General features: G+C 49.6%; 1 pseudogene; it reads right to left on the reverse strand.

The window, feature by feature from the left end:
* Window positions 1-4,802: 4,802 nt before the first annotated feature.
* On the reverse strand, window positions 4,803-9,949 carry LOC129354459 (synaptophysin-like; annotated as a pseudogene).
* Window positions 9,950-15,472: the final 5,523 nt, after the last annotated feature.

Raw genomic sequence — 15,472 nt, forward strand, 5'->3', positions numbered from 1 at the left:
AGTCACCTTGGATCCGTTCCGGTTCCGGTTCGTCTCTTTGTTCATTCATCTGTTCGGTTAATAAATACACTCAGACCTTCAGCAATTATCATTTATTGAAACTTTTCACTGAAGAAACAGGGAGGGGAGGGGTCTCCATGGCAACAAGTCACAAACACACATCACTGTCAATACCATCGCCATGGTTACTGATGCTGGGCAGTACTTCATCTCACAGGAAGTTACATCACAGAGCCCAAGAGGAGAAGCCATGAGGACGAACAACTGAGGAAGAGGAGGAAGATGAAGAGCAAAGGGAAAAGAAGAATAGATAAAATGATGCACAGAAGGTGAGGAAGAGGAGGAAAACATCTGATGAAGCACTGACAGGAAATGATCTCACACACCTCAACAGGAAACAGGAAGTAGAATCACACTGATCTTCAGGTACTGAACAACACAAAAGAAAACACGTCACCATGCGGAGGAGGATACCGACGCTAAACAGCTTCACGTTCAAAAAACAACCCAAGAAGAAGAAGTGGAGGAGGAGGAGGAGGAGGAGGAGGAGGAGGAGGTGGAGGAGGAGGTGGAGGAAAAGGAGGAGGAGGAGGAGGTGGAGGAGGAGGTGGAGGAAAAGGAGGAGGAGGAGGTGGAGGTGGAGGAGGTGGAGGAGGTGGAGGAGGAGGAGGAGGAGGAGGAGGTGGAGGAGGTGGAGGAGGTGGAGGAGGAGGTGGAGGAGGAGGAGGAGGAGGAGGACGAGGAGGAGGAGGTGGAGGAAAAGGAGGAGGAGGAGGTGGAGGAGGAGGAGGACGAGGAGGAGGTGGAGGAGGTGGAGGAGGTGGAGGAGGAGGAGGAGGAGGTGGAGGAAAAGGAGGAGGAGGAGGTGGAGGAGGAGGAGGAGGAGGTGGAGGAGGAGGACGAGGAGGAGGTGGAGGAGGTTGAGGACGAGGAGGAGGTGGAGGAGGAGGAGGAGAGGAGGAGGAGGAGGGGAGAGGAGGAGGAGGAGGTGGAGGAGGAGGTGGAGGAGGTTGAGGACGAGGAGGAGGAGGAGGTGGAGGAGGAGGAGGAGGAGGTGGAGGAAGAGGAGGTGGAGGAGGTGGAGGAGAGGAGGTGGAGGAGGAGGAGGAGGAGGAGGTGGAGGAGGAGGAGGAGGTGGAGGAGGTGGAGGGAGGAGGAGGAGGTGGAGGAGGAGGAGGAGGAGGTGGAGGAAGCATCAGAGAGCTGTGATTGGCTGAGAGCAGGGAGACGCTGCAGACGTCTGGAGGTCTTCATCTTTCAGAAGGTCTCACCTCAAACACTGGCGGGGAAATTCATACAAACGCAGCAGCTGCCTGGAAGTCCAACATGGCTACCTGGCGACGAATTCGTCCCACATGAGAAACTGCTGAGTGGCAATCATCACTGGTTGCCATGGTGATTCCCTCTCTTTCTGGGGGTCTCCAAGCAACAACAGACCAGAGCTTCTCAAAGCAACGTTCACCGAGAATCATCAGCAGATTAAACTGCACGACCTTCAGGGCCAGTTCTGAAAGCTCTGGGTCCTCAGATGGACATTTGGTCCTCAGAAGGACATTTGGGCATCAGAAGGACATTTGGTCCTCAGAAGGACATTTGGTCCTCAGATGGACATTTGGTCCTCAGAAGGACATTTGGTCCTCAGATGGACATTTGGTCCTCAATGACATTTGGGCTTCAGATGGACATTTGGTCCTCAGAAGGACATTTGGTCCTCAGAAGGACATTTGGTCCTCAGATGGACATTTGGTCCTCAGATGGACATTTGGGCTTCAGATGGACATTTGGTCCTCAGAAGGACATTTGGTCCTCAGATGGACATTTGGTCCTCAGATGGACATTTGGGCTTCAGATGGACATTTGGTCCTCAGAAGGACATTTGGTCCTCAGAAGGACATTTGGTCCTCAGAAGGACATTTGGTCATCAGATGGACATTTGGTCCTCAGATGGACATTTGGTCCTCAGAAGGACATTTGGTCCTCAGATGGACATTTGGTCCTCAGATGGACATTTGGTCCTCAGAAGGACATTTGGTCCTCAGATGGACATTTGGTCCTCAGATGGACATTTGGGCTTCAGATGGACATTTGGTCCTCAGAAGGACATTTGGTCCTCAGATGGACATTTGGTCCTCAGATGGACATTTGGGCTTCAGATGGACATTTGGTCCTCAGAAGGACATTTGGTCCTCAGAAGGACATTTGGTCCTCAGAAGGACATTTGGTCATCAGATGGACATTTGGTCCTCAGATGGACATTTGGTCCTCAGAAGGACATTTGGTCCTCAGATGGACATTTGGTCCTCAGATGGACATTTGGGCTTCAGATGGACATTTGGGCTTCAGATGGACATTTGGTCCTCAGAAGGACATTTGGTCCTCAGATGGACATTTGGGCTTCAGAAGGACATTTGGGCTTCAGATGGACATTTGGTCCTCAGAAGGACATTTGGGCTTCAGATGGACATTTTGGTCAGAAGGACATTTGGTCCTCAGATGGACATTTGGTCCTCAGATGGACATTTGGTCCTCAGAAGGACATTTGGTCCTCAGATGGACATTTGGTCAGATGGACATTTGGGCTTCAGATGGACATTTGGTCCTCAGAAGGACATTTGGTCCTCAGATGGACATTTGGTCCTCAGATGGACATTTGGGCTTCAGATGGACATTTGGTCCTCAGAAGGACATTTGGTCCTCAGAAGGACATTTGGTCCTCAGAAGGACATTTGGTCATCAGATGGACATTTGGTCCTCAGATGGACATTTGGTCCTCAGAAGGACATTTGGTCCTCAGATGGACATTTGGTCCTCAGATGGACATTTGGGCTTCAGATGGACATTTGGGCTTCAGATGGACATTTGGTCCTCAGAAGGACATTGGTCCTCAGATGGACATTTGGGCTTCAGAAGGACATTTGGTCCTCAGAAGGACATTTGGGCTTCAGATGGACATTTGGTCCTCAGAAGGACATTTGGGCTTCAGATGGACATTTGGTCCTCAGAAGGACATTTGGTCCTCAGATGGACATTTGGTCCTCAGATGGACATTTGGGCTTCAGAAGGACATTTGGGCTTCAGATGGACATTTGGGCTTCAGATGGACATTTGGTCCTCAGAAGGACATTTGGGGCTTCAGATGGACATTTGGGCTTCAGAAGGACATTTGGGCTTCAGATGGACATTTGGTCCTCAGAAGGACATTTGGGCATCAGAAGGACATTTGGTCCTCAGAAGGACATTTGGTCATCAGATGGACATTTGGTCCTCAGATGGACATTTGGTCCTCAGAAGGACATTTGGGCTTCAGATGGACATTTGGTCCTCAGAAGGACATTTGGTCCTCAGATGGACATTTGGTCCTCAGATGGACATTTGGGCTTCAGAAGGACATTTGGGCTTCAGATGGACATTTGGGCTTCAGATGGACATTTGGTCCTCAGAAGGACATTTGGGCTTCAGATGGACATTTGGGCTTCAGAAGGACATTTGGGCTTCAGATGGACATTTGGTCCTCAGAAGGACATTTGGGCATCAGAAGGACATTTGGTCCTCAGAAGGACATTTGGTCATCAGATGGACATTTGGTCCTCAGATGGACATTTGGTCCTCAGAAGGACATTTGGGCTTCAGAAGGACATTTGGCTTCAGATGGACATTTGGTCCTCAGAAGGACATTTGGGCTTCAGAAGGACATTTGGGCTTCAGATGGACATTTGGTCCTCAGATGGACATTTGGTCCTCAGAAGGACATTTGGGCATCAGAAGGACATTTGGTCCTCAGAAGGACATTTGGGCATCAGAAGGACATTTGGTCCTCAGAAGGACATTTGGTCATCAGATGGACATTTGGGCTTCAGATGGACATTTGGTCCTCAGAAGGACATTTGGTCCTCAGAAGGACATTTGGTCATCAGATGGACATTTGGTCCTCAGATGGACATTTGGTCCTCAGATGGACATTTGGGCTTCAGATGGACATTTGGTCCTCAGAAGGACATTTGGTCCTCAGAAGGACATTTGGGCTTCAGATGGACATTTGGACCCTCAGATGGACGATTGGGTCTTCAGACATTTCTTCAGCAGCAATGTAATTGATAGCTGCACACAGCTTGTTAATTGGACTCCCAGTAACAGGAAGCCATTTTGGATCTAGTTTCCATGGAAACCATGCCAGCGTCCAGGCTGCGTTTGCTACAAGTCCAGACTGACATCACTTCCTGTGGGTATTTACATGCAGCAAAACAAAGAGCTGGGAGACGATGCTGTGGACAGGCGGCTCATCGTTTTCTATCCGGACCTTGGTTGGTTCTGATCTGAACCGGATCGTTGAACCCAGTCTGAACAGCATTGATTTGCAATCTGGTTTTTGGGGGCGGGGCTTATTGCAACAAGAAATCCCAGGGTCCAATAGGAAGTGAGAAGAAAGGGTTGAGATTATATATCTGTTCATAAGTGATATCTATACAACACAAACATACATTCTGTCCACAGATACAGACCCGAACATGAAGATCAACCAGAACCTCTAGGTTCTACTCAGCACTGCTTGGTCTAGTTGTGGGTTTCTCATTTAGATTCTGTTTTCATCATTTACACACTGATTCACAGCAGTGAACATTTATCCCAACCCGCCCAGTAATGTTGCAGGCAGGCTGGAGTGTTGCATTGTGGGTAGGTTGCAGGCGACCCACTGCTGGTTCACTCCGGCACTTCCTGTGAAAGAAACACCAACATCAGATGATGACGTCCGGTGAACATCCAGCCTTCACCCAGAAGCCTGGACTCACCTGCTTCCTGTTGCCTCACATCTGATTGGAGAAGGAGGTGGGCGCCCTGCTGGCCGTAGCCTTGACCGTACTCAGCTCCTGGTGGCAGAAACAGAGATCCAGCTCAACATCACACATGCGTCTAGTGGACATCGCGATGGAACCAGGACGATCGATGGCCGATGAGGATATGGAAGCTTTGAGTTGCAGATGAAGATGAACCATCAGACTTTTCATCAACTCATTACCAAACCAACAGGATGGTGGAGCACCAGCAGGTCCAACTGTGGTCCTTTGCATCCTGAAGGCCAGCGTGGCGCCAGGTTTCCTGGTGGGATGCTGCAGCTGCATGACATCATTTCCCTTGGTGCCATGAACCTGCAGCCATGACTCTCACACTTAGCTGTACTTCACAGCTTAGGCAGAGTCATTGCAGATAGCCGCCAGACACACCCATGCAAAGGTCAGTCTGGTGTTGCACCTTGAAGTGTTTTCTATACAATAAGGATGAGATTTGGCTAAATCAGTCACAAAGACGCACAGCAGGTAGTCTGCCAGTCTGGGTGTGTGGTGGCTGCCCTGGTGGAGACGAAACGGGCGAGCTGAACTTACTGCCATCTTTTGGATTGTGCAAAATGAAGGAATTTATTATGAGAAATGTAGGCAATCGGTACCATTGACCCTACATTCCCTGAGGAACAGTCCTGGTCCAGGTTCTAGGGAACGTTACACTGGGTGAGAATGGACAACCAGTTATTTTAGAAACTTCTCTACCTTCATCCTATTGGTCTCATAATAATCTGATGAAAAGTCTGATGGAGGTTAATCTTCATCTGCAAACAGGAACGAGCGCTATAACCGGTGAACAGTAGAAACCATAGAAATTTGTCCTGCGATAAAGATCTGTAGTCCACAGGCTAACCGCGCTAATGCTTGTTGATAGCCGGCGTGGTCGGGAGCGAGGGAAGAGCTCATTAAAAGGCAGGAGGAAAACATAAACTATCAGGTTATCCTCCAGTGGCCTCAGCGCGCGGCAGACAGCATGGGGGAAAGCTCGCTGGGTCCAATGGACCCCTTTCCTCGCCCTCCTGCTGTGTTAGCACGACGCTCAGGGGGACTTCAGCAGATGTCACGGTTAGGTCAGCGTCATGGTCTTTCCTCAAACTCAGAAAGAAAACCTCATGAAAGCTCACATGGGTCAGTGTGACCCCGTCGGACCGTGACCCGTCGACCGTGACCTCGGACCGTGATCCCGTCGGCCCATGACCCCGTCGGACCGTGACCCCGTCGGACCGTGACCCCGTCGGACCATGCACATGTAACAAGTTCATTATATTACTTGTTAAGCTTTGAATTTCACCAAAGAGTTACTATTTATTGGTTATTTCTTTGTATTAGTGTTTATTTGAAGCAAGCAGTTTTTCCTATTGCACTTGAACGCCCCTCAGGCAGCGTAGCCGTAGCCTGATGCATGAGGAGGTTAAATGCTGCGCTGTTGGTCCACATGTTGAACTTTGCCCTGGTTAATTCACATCCGTAATGTATGCTGGTGACTGAAAGGAAGTTATATTTGCTTGAGCCAAAGTCAGATTTTAAATGTTCAGCTTGTTAACATGAGTTGACTTTTTCTCTGTTTGACTCATTTTTCTTTATTTTGGACGTCATTTCTTGGGGTTTGGACCAGGCTGTGCAGATCTGCTTCCATCTGACACTGATGGAAACAACGCAGAGCGAAGCCCGGGTTGGTCACACAGAGTCAAAGCTGTGGGGTTTAAAAGACCCGATCGGACCGGGAGAAGAACCTGTTTATGTCTTACTGGGAATCCAATCGATTCCTGTCTGTGGGGCAGAGATGCTGCTCATGGTTTCCCTGGACAGCGTCTCTCTGGTGAATCTATCTGCAGTTCGACTCCCTGGTTCTGGTTCTGGCTCGGAACCAGAACCAGGTATTGATGGTTACCTGCTGTGGCTCACCTGGTTGTATCCTTGCTGGTTGAACTCGGCTGGTAGCCTCCCTGGTTGCTGGCGTACGGGTCCTGTTCGTACGCCCCCGGGCGTAGGCGTCGGGCGCAGGTTTGCCCTCAGGAGGCGGAGCTCGCATGAACGGGGCGATGATGCCCGTCTCCTTGAAGACGAACCAGAGGTTTCCGGCCCACAGGACCAGATTGATGAAACCAAACGCCTGCAGAGGAACACTGCAGGTTACCTCCATCTGCTGGGAGAACAAGCAAAGGGAGGGGACGACCGCTCTGCTCTGATTGGTCGGCTCCAGTGGCCTGACCAGGCATCGACTCCTTTCATTGGACTGGACCACATAATCAATACAGTCTGAAATGACAACTTTTCTAAAGGAGACCACCATGCAACCATTGTCATCTTCATCTCATTGCTGGAAGCTCATTTTCACTTAATGTTCCTGAATGCATCATTCAGTGCAGATTATTCCAGAACATGCAGGTCGTTCACAGGTGACCCTGACCCTGACGCTGACCCTGACCTGACCCTGACCTGACTGACCCTGACGCTGACCCTGACCCTGACCCTGACCCTGACCCTGACGCTGACGCTGACCCTGACCCTGACCCTGACGCTGACGCTGACCCTGACCCTGACCCTGACGCTGACGCTGACCCTGATCCTGACACTGACGCTGACCCATTTTGGACCAAACCCAAAATGATTTGCATGAGGATCTGATTAATCAGGTTTCCAATGAGCCTGAAATAATCACCAGTCAGAAAACTAAACGTACGACACGAAGCCGTGAGGTCGAAGTGTCCCGCTCTGACAGGAGGAAGTCGGTCAGCGCGGCGCCGCCATGCGGCCACAACGAGCAGCAACATGGAGGCTAAAAGCAGGTCAGAGGTCAGGGAGGATGTTATCCTGGCAGATGGCCTCGGGTCACATTATTTATTATCTATATTCTGAAAAGTAAAAACGTGATCAGTGACCCGAGGAAACAGTGAACTCCAGGAAGTGGACTCTTCACTGCATCATCTGGTTGCTTTGCACCTCAATGTCCTCATAAAACTAGAAAGATGGATTATTGATCAGTTTGTGTTTATCAATCTTCTAAATGTCTATTTCAGTAAAACCTTTCATCAGTTTTCCTCTGGGAAGCGGACTCTCGGTCCGGAGCGGACTCTCGGCCCCGGAGCGGACTCTCGGACCGGAGCGGACTCTCGGTCCGGAGCGGACTCTCGGCCCGGAGCGGACTCTCGGCCCGGAGCGGACTCTCGGTCCGGAGCGGACTCTCGGTCCGGAGCGGACTCTCGGCCCGGAGCGGACTCTTACCACGGAGGTGTTGAGTCCAGACATGACCCGGGTCGTGGACTTCTCGGCAGGAGTTCTCCGTCTTCTCACAGGCGTCGATCAGAGTGATGACCTCATCCGGATCAGTCGCCGTCTTCACGTCGGACAGACCTTTGGCCCACGCCGCCGAACTCACCAGCCACATGAAGGCAAACACCGCCGTCACGCCCAGGTCCTGGAACGCGGCCACAATCAGAACTTGGTGTCCCACGAGGCGCCTGGCGTCACGAGACGTACTTACGATCAGCGGGCCTTTGTTGTTCTCCTTGTACTTGTCATAGAAGAAGACGTAGATGCTGAGAGCCGCGGTGGAGTAGAGGAAGGCGAAGACGCCGATGGTGACGAAGAACTCGGCGGAGGAAGAGTAGTCTCCAACCAGGAAGATCCGGTCCGTGGCCCGGTCCTTACAGGACGGGGCGTCGAAGTACACCTGGTGGAGTCTGACAGAAGAAGAGCGCGTGAGCGACGGCTCGTTCTACCCGGCCCGTTCGGTTCTGCGGTTCCGGCGGGGAAGGAATGTCCGGACCTGAACGGATACTCGAACTCCACCTCTATGGCCAGGTTGCTCTCCGTCCGGTTCCTGCACTCCACCGCCATCTTGAACATCCCGGAGTAACTGCCACAGGTGGAGAAGGCGAAGATGGCGAAGAACTGGGGGCAGAGGAGGAGACACAGAACCGGATCAGAACCGGACCGGATCAGTACTGGTCAGAACCGGGTCAGGACCAGTGTGGGTTCTGGAGACTCACCCACTGCAGGACCTTGATGAAGCCCAGAGGAACCTTCAGGATCCGGAACTGACCCTGGGCCACGAGCTGCAGGAGCAAACGGACACACGGGTCAGAACCAGAACCACCCAACCCACCGGGTCAGCGCCATTCCAGCCAACAGGACGTGGGCGGAGCTAAAGTCAGCTGACCTCAGACAGCTGAACCCGGCCAGAGGAGCAGAACTGGACCGGAGCTTCAGGCCAGCAGGTCCAGCTCTGGTTCTGACCAGTTTGGGTCGGAACATGTGACCAAATCAGAACTTGACTGACCCGGCATGAACAGAACCAGAACGGGTTACAGACCAACTTTGTCTAGCATCACCAGAACTCCTTGGATAAGAACCGGACCGGACCACCTGCATCAGAACCTTCTCACATGCAGGCCTGATGGGTTGAACAGAACCATCAGGTCCAATTCATGCAGAACCCTGCAGACTTGGACGGGACTGAATCAGAACCGAACAGTAGAGTCCAGTTTCCTCTGAGCCGGTTCTGATGGGAACATATGGAGGTCCAAACACAACCGGGTCGACCACTGCATGGATCCAGTTTTTCCTTTTTATCACTTTTTATGATTCTTGTTCGGTTCGGCTGAGTCCAAACACACCCGATCCGGTTCTGACCCGGTTCGTTACGTCAGAACCAGACTCGGTTCTGGAGGAAGCTGAGCTCAACCCAGTCTCCATCCCAGCTGGTGAGGAACCGAACCGAACCGACACCAGCATCAGCAGCATCCTCTTCCTCCCAGCTGCCATTTCACAGCCGCACGCGCAGAAAAATTCCCCTTCCGAGGATTTTGCTGCCGAGATCCAACAGAACCAGAACCAGGCCCACACAGAACCACTCAAACTCTGGGCCGGACCCCGCCGATCAGAACCGCATCGCCTAGACACAAACAGAACCGAAGCCGAACCGACAAACCGAACCTAAATTACAGCGGGATGCTGAGAGTCGGTACCTGATTTACGACGTCCATCCTGCAGCCTGGAGAGGAAGAGGAGGAGGAGGAAGAGGAGGGGGCGGGATTTACCATCATCATCATCATCATCATTGTTATTATCACACAGGAAGTAAACAACAACAACAACAACAAGCAGGAACAGAGCAGAAATACAAATTCAGATTTTAATTTTAATTCGGATTATAAGAGTTTCAAAGGGGGAGGGGCTCATCCCCTCCGCCCCCCATAGTAGGAGGTGATGACGACGTAAATGATGACAATGATGGGGACGCATCATGTGACCCGGAAAGTGACGTAAACAAAAGCAAAGGCTACAGTAAAGAAGGGAGTAATTTATTATTATTATTATTATTGTATAATAAATCCACCTCCTGCTGTGATTCTCACTGATTTACTGTCTGATCTGAAGCAGAACTCAATACTTTAGTTTAAAACATCAAGAATTATAATATTAAATGTCCCAAATACTACATATAAGTATTCAAATAAATGTTTCATAAGTCTCAAAAATGCAATCATAATATTTTGATACATTTTCCCTGTAAGCAATAAACAGCATTGATCTGGTTCCTGTACAGAAACAACAGTTTCATTTCCGCCAAGTTATTCTGACAGTAATAAATGTTTTAAACTGAAAACATTTATTACTGGGTACTCGTTTGGTTCTGGTTCTGGTTCTGGTCTGCATCAGAACCAGAACCAAACGAGGAGAAGCAGCTTTCAGCTTCTATGCACCACAGATCTGGAACAAACGTCCAGAAACTGTTAAAACAGCCGAAACCCTGAGATCCTTAAAGTCCAGACTGAAAGCAGCTGGTTGGTTTTATTGGAAACATAATCAATAATCAATTTATTGATGACCTGATGGATTGTTGATTCTATGACTTTGTGATTGTGATGTAAAGCTCTGGAGACGCCTTGCTGCTGAAATGTGCTATACAGATAACACTGATTGATTGATTGATTGATTGGTTGATTGATTGGTTGATTGATTGATTGATGATGATTTGATTGATTGATGATTGATTGATTGGTTGGGTGGTTGGTTGGTTGATTGATTGATTGGGTGGTTGGTTGGTTGATGATTGATTGATTGATTGACTGATTGATTGATTGATTGATTGGGTGGTTGATTGATTGATTGATTGATTGATTGATTGATTGATTGATTGATATATAATGATGGAAAATATTTCATAACTTTATTTCTGTTTATTTTGGTGATCATGATTTTTCCATCAGCTGTTGACCAGAACCACCCGAAATCGAACTGAATGTAGGAACTAAACCGCCACAGGGGGCGCTGTCCTCTCAGCTGCGCCTCCTGCCGGGTCTGAGCCTGTGGGACAGGAAGTAATCTTACCGCGAGTTCCGGTCCCCAGGCCGGGCTCTGCTGTTCGGAACCGGACCCAGCCGTCAGCAGCTGCAGGTAAGAACCACGGACAGGTCCTGGCCCAGCTCCGCGTTTCCATGGTTACCGTCCCTACTGATAAGAGAAAAAGCGGGTCATGTGATTGACCGATCAGGTGATTGACCAATCAGGTGGTTGACCGATCAGGTGATTGACCAATCAGGTGGTTGACCAATCAGGTGATTGACCAATCAGGTGGTTGACCAATCAGGTGGTTGACCAATCAGGTGATTGACCAATCAGGTGGTTGACCAATCAGGTGGTTGACCAATCAGGTGGTTAACCAATCAGGTGTTAACCAATCAGGTGGTTGACCAATCAGGTGGTTGACCAATCAGGTGGTTAACCAATCAGGTGGTTGACCAATCAGGTGGTCACTCTCCGCTCTGACTCGTTTCTCCCAGCAAGCATCGCGGTTGGTCTCACGCAGCTCTTCTTCCGTTTCCATGGCGCACTATGACGTAACATGGCCCTAATGCAGATGAAAGGCACGTGACGTCATAGGCTCGTGACGTCACGTTACGTCTCAGCCATTTGTCCTGTCAGATTCCGGACCTGGAAGGAACGTCCTGGTGTTGAAGAGACTTGCTAAAAATGTCCATCTTTGGTTCCAAGCCAGAATTTAACCTCCAGAAAAACACAGTCCTGCTCAGCAAAAGCAGCGAGTTCGTGGTGGAAGAGCTGGTGGCGCGCGGCGGATACGGCTGTGTGGTGAAGTGCAGGAAGGCGCAGACGGAGGACAGGGTGGCCATCAAGCTGGTGAAGAGGTCGCAGTACGAATCCGGCGAGAATGAGATGAAAATTTTTAAGACACTCAGACAATTTAAGGGCGGCAACACAAACATAGTGAAATTTCTGGAACATTTGAGCACAACAACCATTACTGCCTTGTTTTTGAGATGTTGGACATTAATCTATACGAATACATCAGATGTAGGTATTTTTTTCCTTTGGACGTCAACGAAATCCGAGTTTTGGCGCAGCAGCTGCTTGTAGCTCTGAAAGTCCTGAAAGAGTTACGTGTAACACACAGAGATATAAAATGTGACAACATCATGCTGGTGGATCGTGTGTCGCAGCCGCTGCGGGTGAAGCTGATAGACTTTGGTCTCTCTGCCAGAACCTACAGCCTGAGCAGTTGCATGTTCAAGCAGCCGCTTTCTTACAGATCCCCGGACGTCATCCTGGACTTTCCTTTAGACGAAGCTATAGACATGTGGGGTCTGGGGTGTGTTTTAGCGTTTTTGTACCTCGGCCGCCACCTGTTCCCCTCGCGGGCCGAGTACGAAACCTTAAGTGTGATGATCAAGCTTCTAGGTAAGCCTCACGATACTCTGCTGACCTTCGGACTCAGCACAGGCCGGTTCTTTAAGTGCGTCACAGGGCAATTTACGTACACTTGGTTACTGAAAACAACAGAGGAATATTACAATGACTCGCGTGAATTGGTCGTGCTTCGTCCTGGAGTTCATTCGGACCTGAGCTGTTTGGATGACCTGCAGAAAAAGCGACCAGAGCCCAAGGATCCTTTGGAGAAGAAGGATTTACTGTCTTTCATTGACCTCCTCAAAAAGATGCTGGACATGAATCCTTCAAGACGGATCGCCCCCCTGAAGGCGTTGAATCATGACTTTATCACAATGGCTCACCTGCCTGCTGGCTCCAGCAGCCGTTATGTGATCGCGTCCCAGATGAAGATGGTAAAGGTGGAAGAGGAAGAGTCTGAAGTGGAGAACTCCACCTCTGCAGGACCCAGTCTGCCACAGGAGAACGTAGACTCAACTCCTCATGTAGACGCCAATAAGGACTCGGCCAAGAAAGCGGCCGAGCAGAAACAAGCAGCACCGGGCCTGGGGCCTACCGTGATCAAAGGTCTGGTGAAACCGGGCTGGAGAGCGGCAGGCATGAACCCAAACGACCATAAAACAGGACCGTCGGCGAGTTCAAGCAGGCACACCACGGTTCCTCCAGCCACCGTCAGGAAGAACAGAAACAAGAGTAACAATTGCAAACCTGGGAAACCAGGTCCTGAGCGCTTCCATCATTTCTCTTGTACCAAATCCTCATCTTCTGCAGAGATCTCAGCCAGTCAAACTGGAGACGACCCAACTGCTGCTGAAGTCGATTCAGAGGCAATGCTCCAAAAGATCTTTGAGGGTTTCAGACTTAAAAAAGAAGCCACCTCAAAGTCTCCTCTTCCGACTGATTCCTGTGATCCCCAAACAGAAAGCTCCTCCGATCCGAGCAAGAAGCCCAACAACGCTGCAAAAACGGCCCGCAGTAAAGATGAAAGTAACAAAAATACTGGTCAAATTTCAAACTCTGGACGATTCAACACAATGTCTTCATGCTCAGAAGGTTTGGGCCATGAAACACAAGAAGAACCGACTGGTTGTGCCAACAGTGACGGCAAAATCAGAAATACCAGAATTACATCACAGGTTGTCAAAGTGAATCCCATCGTCACGGAGAAACTGCAGCTGACCCGGTCCGACAGCACCAGGCAGCCGGACCGCTCTGCCAGAACGACGCTCACAACCCCCACTGCTTCCGTCCAGGACCGGTCCGGCTGCGGACCCGTCCGAACCCAGGACCGGTCCAGCCAAACCAACAACTGCACTCAGTTCATTGAGGTCAAAACGAGGAATACGTGTCTCAGGAGGATGAAGAACTTTGCCACGCGGGTCTTCAGATGTTTAGAGTAACTGACTCTTCTAAGGTTTGGAGTCTGGGTTTCCAGAGCCGGTTTCTGGAGCGGGGGTCGGGGAACCAGCTGAAGGTCCGCCCTGCCGGTGGAGGTGTCCTCCGGGAGCGCCGGTCTTCCGACCGATCTCAGCAGATTCTGAGATTCCCCTGATTTCATTAGAAATCCTGCTGGAATAACCTTCCAACGATCCAAGCAGCTGGTTTGGGATTTGCTGACTTTGGGTTTTATTCCTTAGAGTCAAATTTCAGACATGTTGGGGCCGGAGTCCTGCAGCTGCTGGTCCAACACAGCAGAATGCAAACACCGGACTGGCTGGTTGCAGGCGAGGAGCATCTAGATTCTAGAAGCTGCAGGTCTGGAGTTTGACTCCTGCTCTATTCCTTCTTCATCCTTCAGTTAACCAGAATATAATCTTCTTGAGCTCAAAGATCTGCGGCAGCAGCATAGTTCGCTACCGGTAGACACACTGTCTCATCATCATTAAAACATGAAACCGAGATCCTATAATCAGACGACAGACATTGACACACTGACTGCGGTTCTCTTTTAAAAAAAACATGGCAGCAATGAGTGAGACGTTTCAACCCGGGGATGAATCTCAGCAGCATGAAGCCAGCGGGACGCAGAACGCATGTCCAATATCTCATAACCCAACTCTGAACATTATCTCACGTTTTCTTCAACAGATAAAAGGACTTCATTCGAATAAAATGAAGACCTGTCTTTGATTGTGACGTTTATGTCCAGATGTTTGCAATGTCCAGGTGTCTGTAATGTCCAGGTGTCTGTAATGTCCAGATGTTTGCATTGTCTAGGTGTCTGTAATGTCCAGGTGTCTGTAATGTCCAGATGTTTGCAATGTCCCGCTCCTCCAAAGGAGCTAAAGCTGTTAACTCGTTACTTCAGCAGAGAAACGTCTCCTGCTTGTCCAACACACTCCGACTGCAACCAATGCAACTCAAACCAAAGTCAAGTAAAAACACTTCATAAGTGCTGGATTTAAATCAAACCAGAAGCTGCCTTTAGCTTCACGATACGACCTGACCTGACCTTCAGTCAGTTCTTGGATTTTATTGGTCCTGTAGTCTGGATTATAATCTGCTGTTTCTGTTGTCTGCTGATTATTAAATCTGTCCAGGAAACATCAGAAAATCCTCTAATTATGAGAGCCGCCATGTCCCGCCCACAACCCATAGTCCCGCCCACAACCCATAGTCCCGCCCACAACCCATAGTCCCGCCCACAACCCATAGTCCCGCCCACAACCCATAGTCCCGCCCACAGCCGCCGCGTTAATTTTCAGTTAATGAAAGCCTAAAGAGAAAGTGGACTTTTTAATATTTACTAAACTTGAACATTTTCCATTATGAGTTTGAACTGCTGCTCCTTTGAAGTATTTAAAATTTGTACTTTGTTTTTTCCAGGTGGTTTATACTTTTACTTTAAGTTTACGTAATTTCTATAGAACATTTTAACATCAAACAATGATACTTTTACTAAAACTATACAGATATCATTTATGAAAAAGGCAACAAACATATTACAT

The sequence above is a fragment of the Poeciliopsis prolifica genome, unplaced genomic scaffold (genome assembly GCF_027474105.1).
Source record: "Poeciliopsis prolifica strain line A6 unplaced genomic scaffold, Auburn_PproV2 SCAFFOLD110, whole genome shotgun sequence".
NCBI lineage: Eukaryota > Metazoa > Chordata > Actinopteri > Cyprinodontiformes > Poeciliidae > Poeciliopsis > Poeciliopsis prolifica.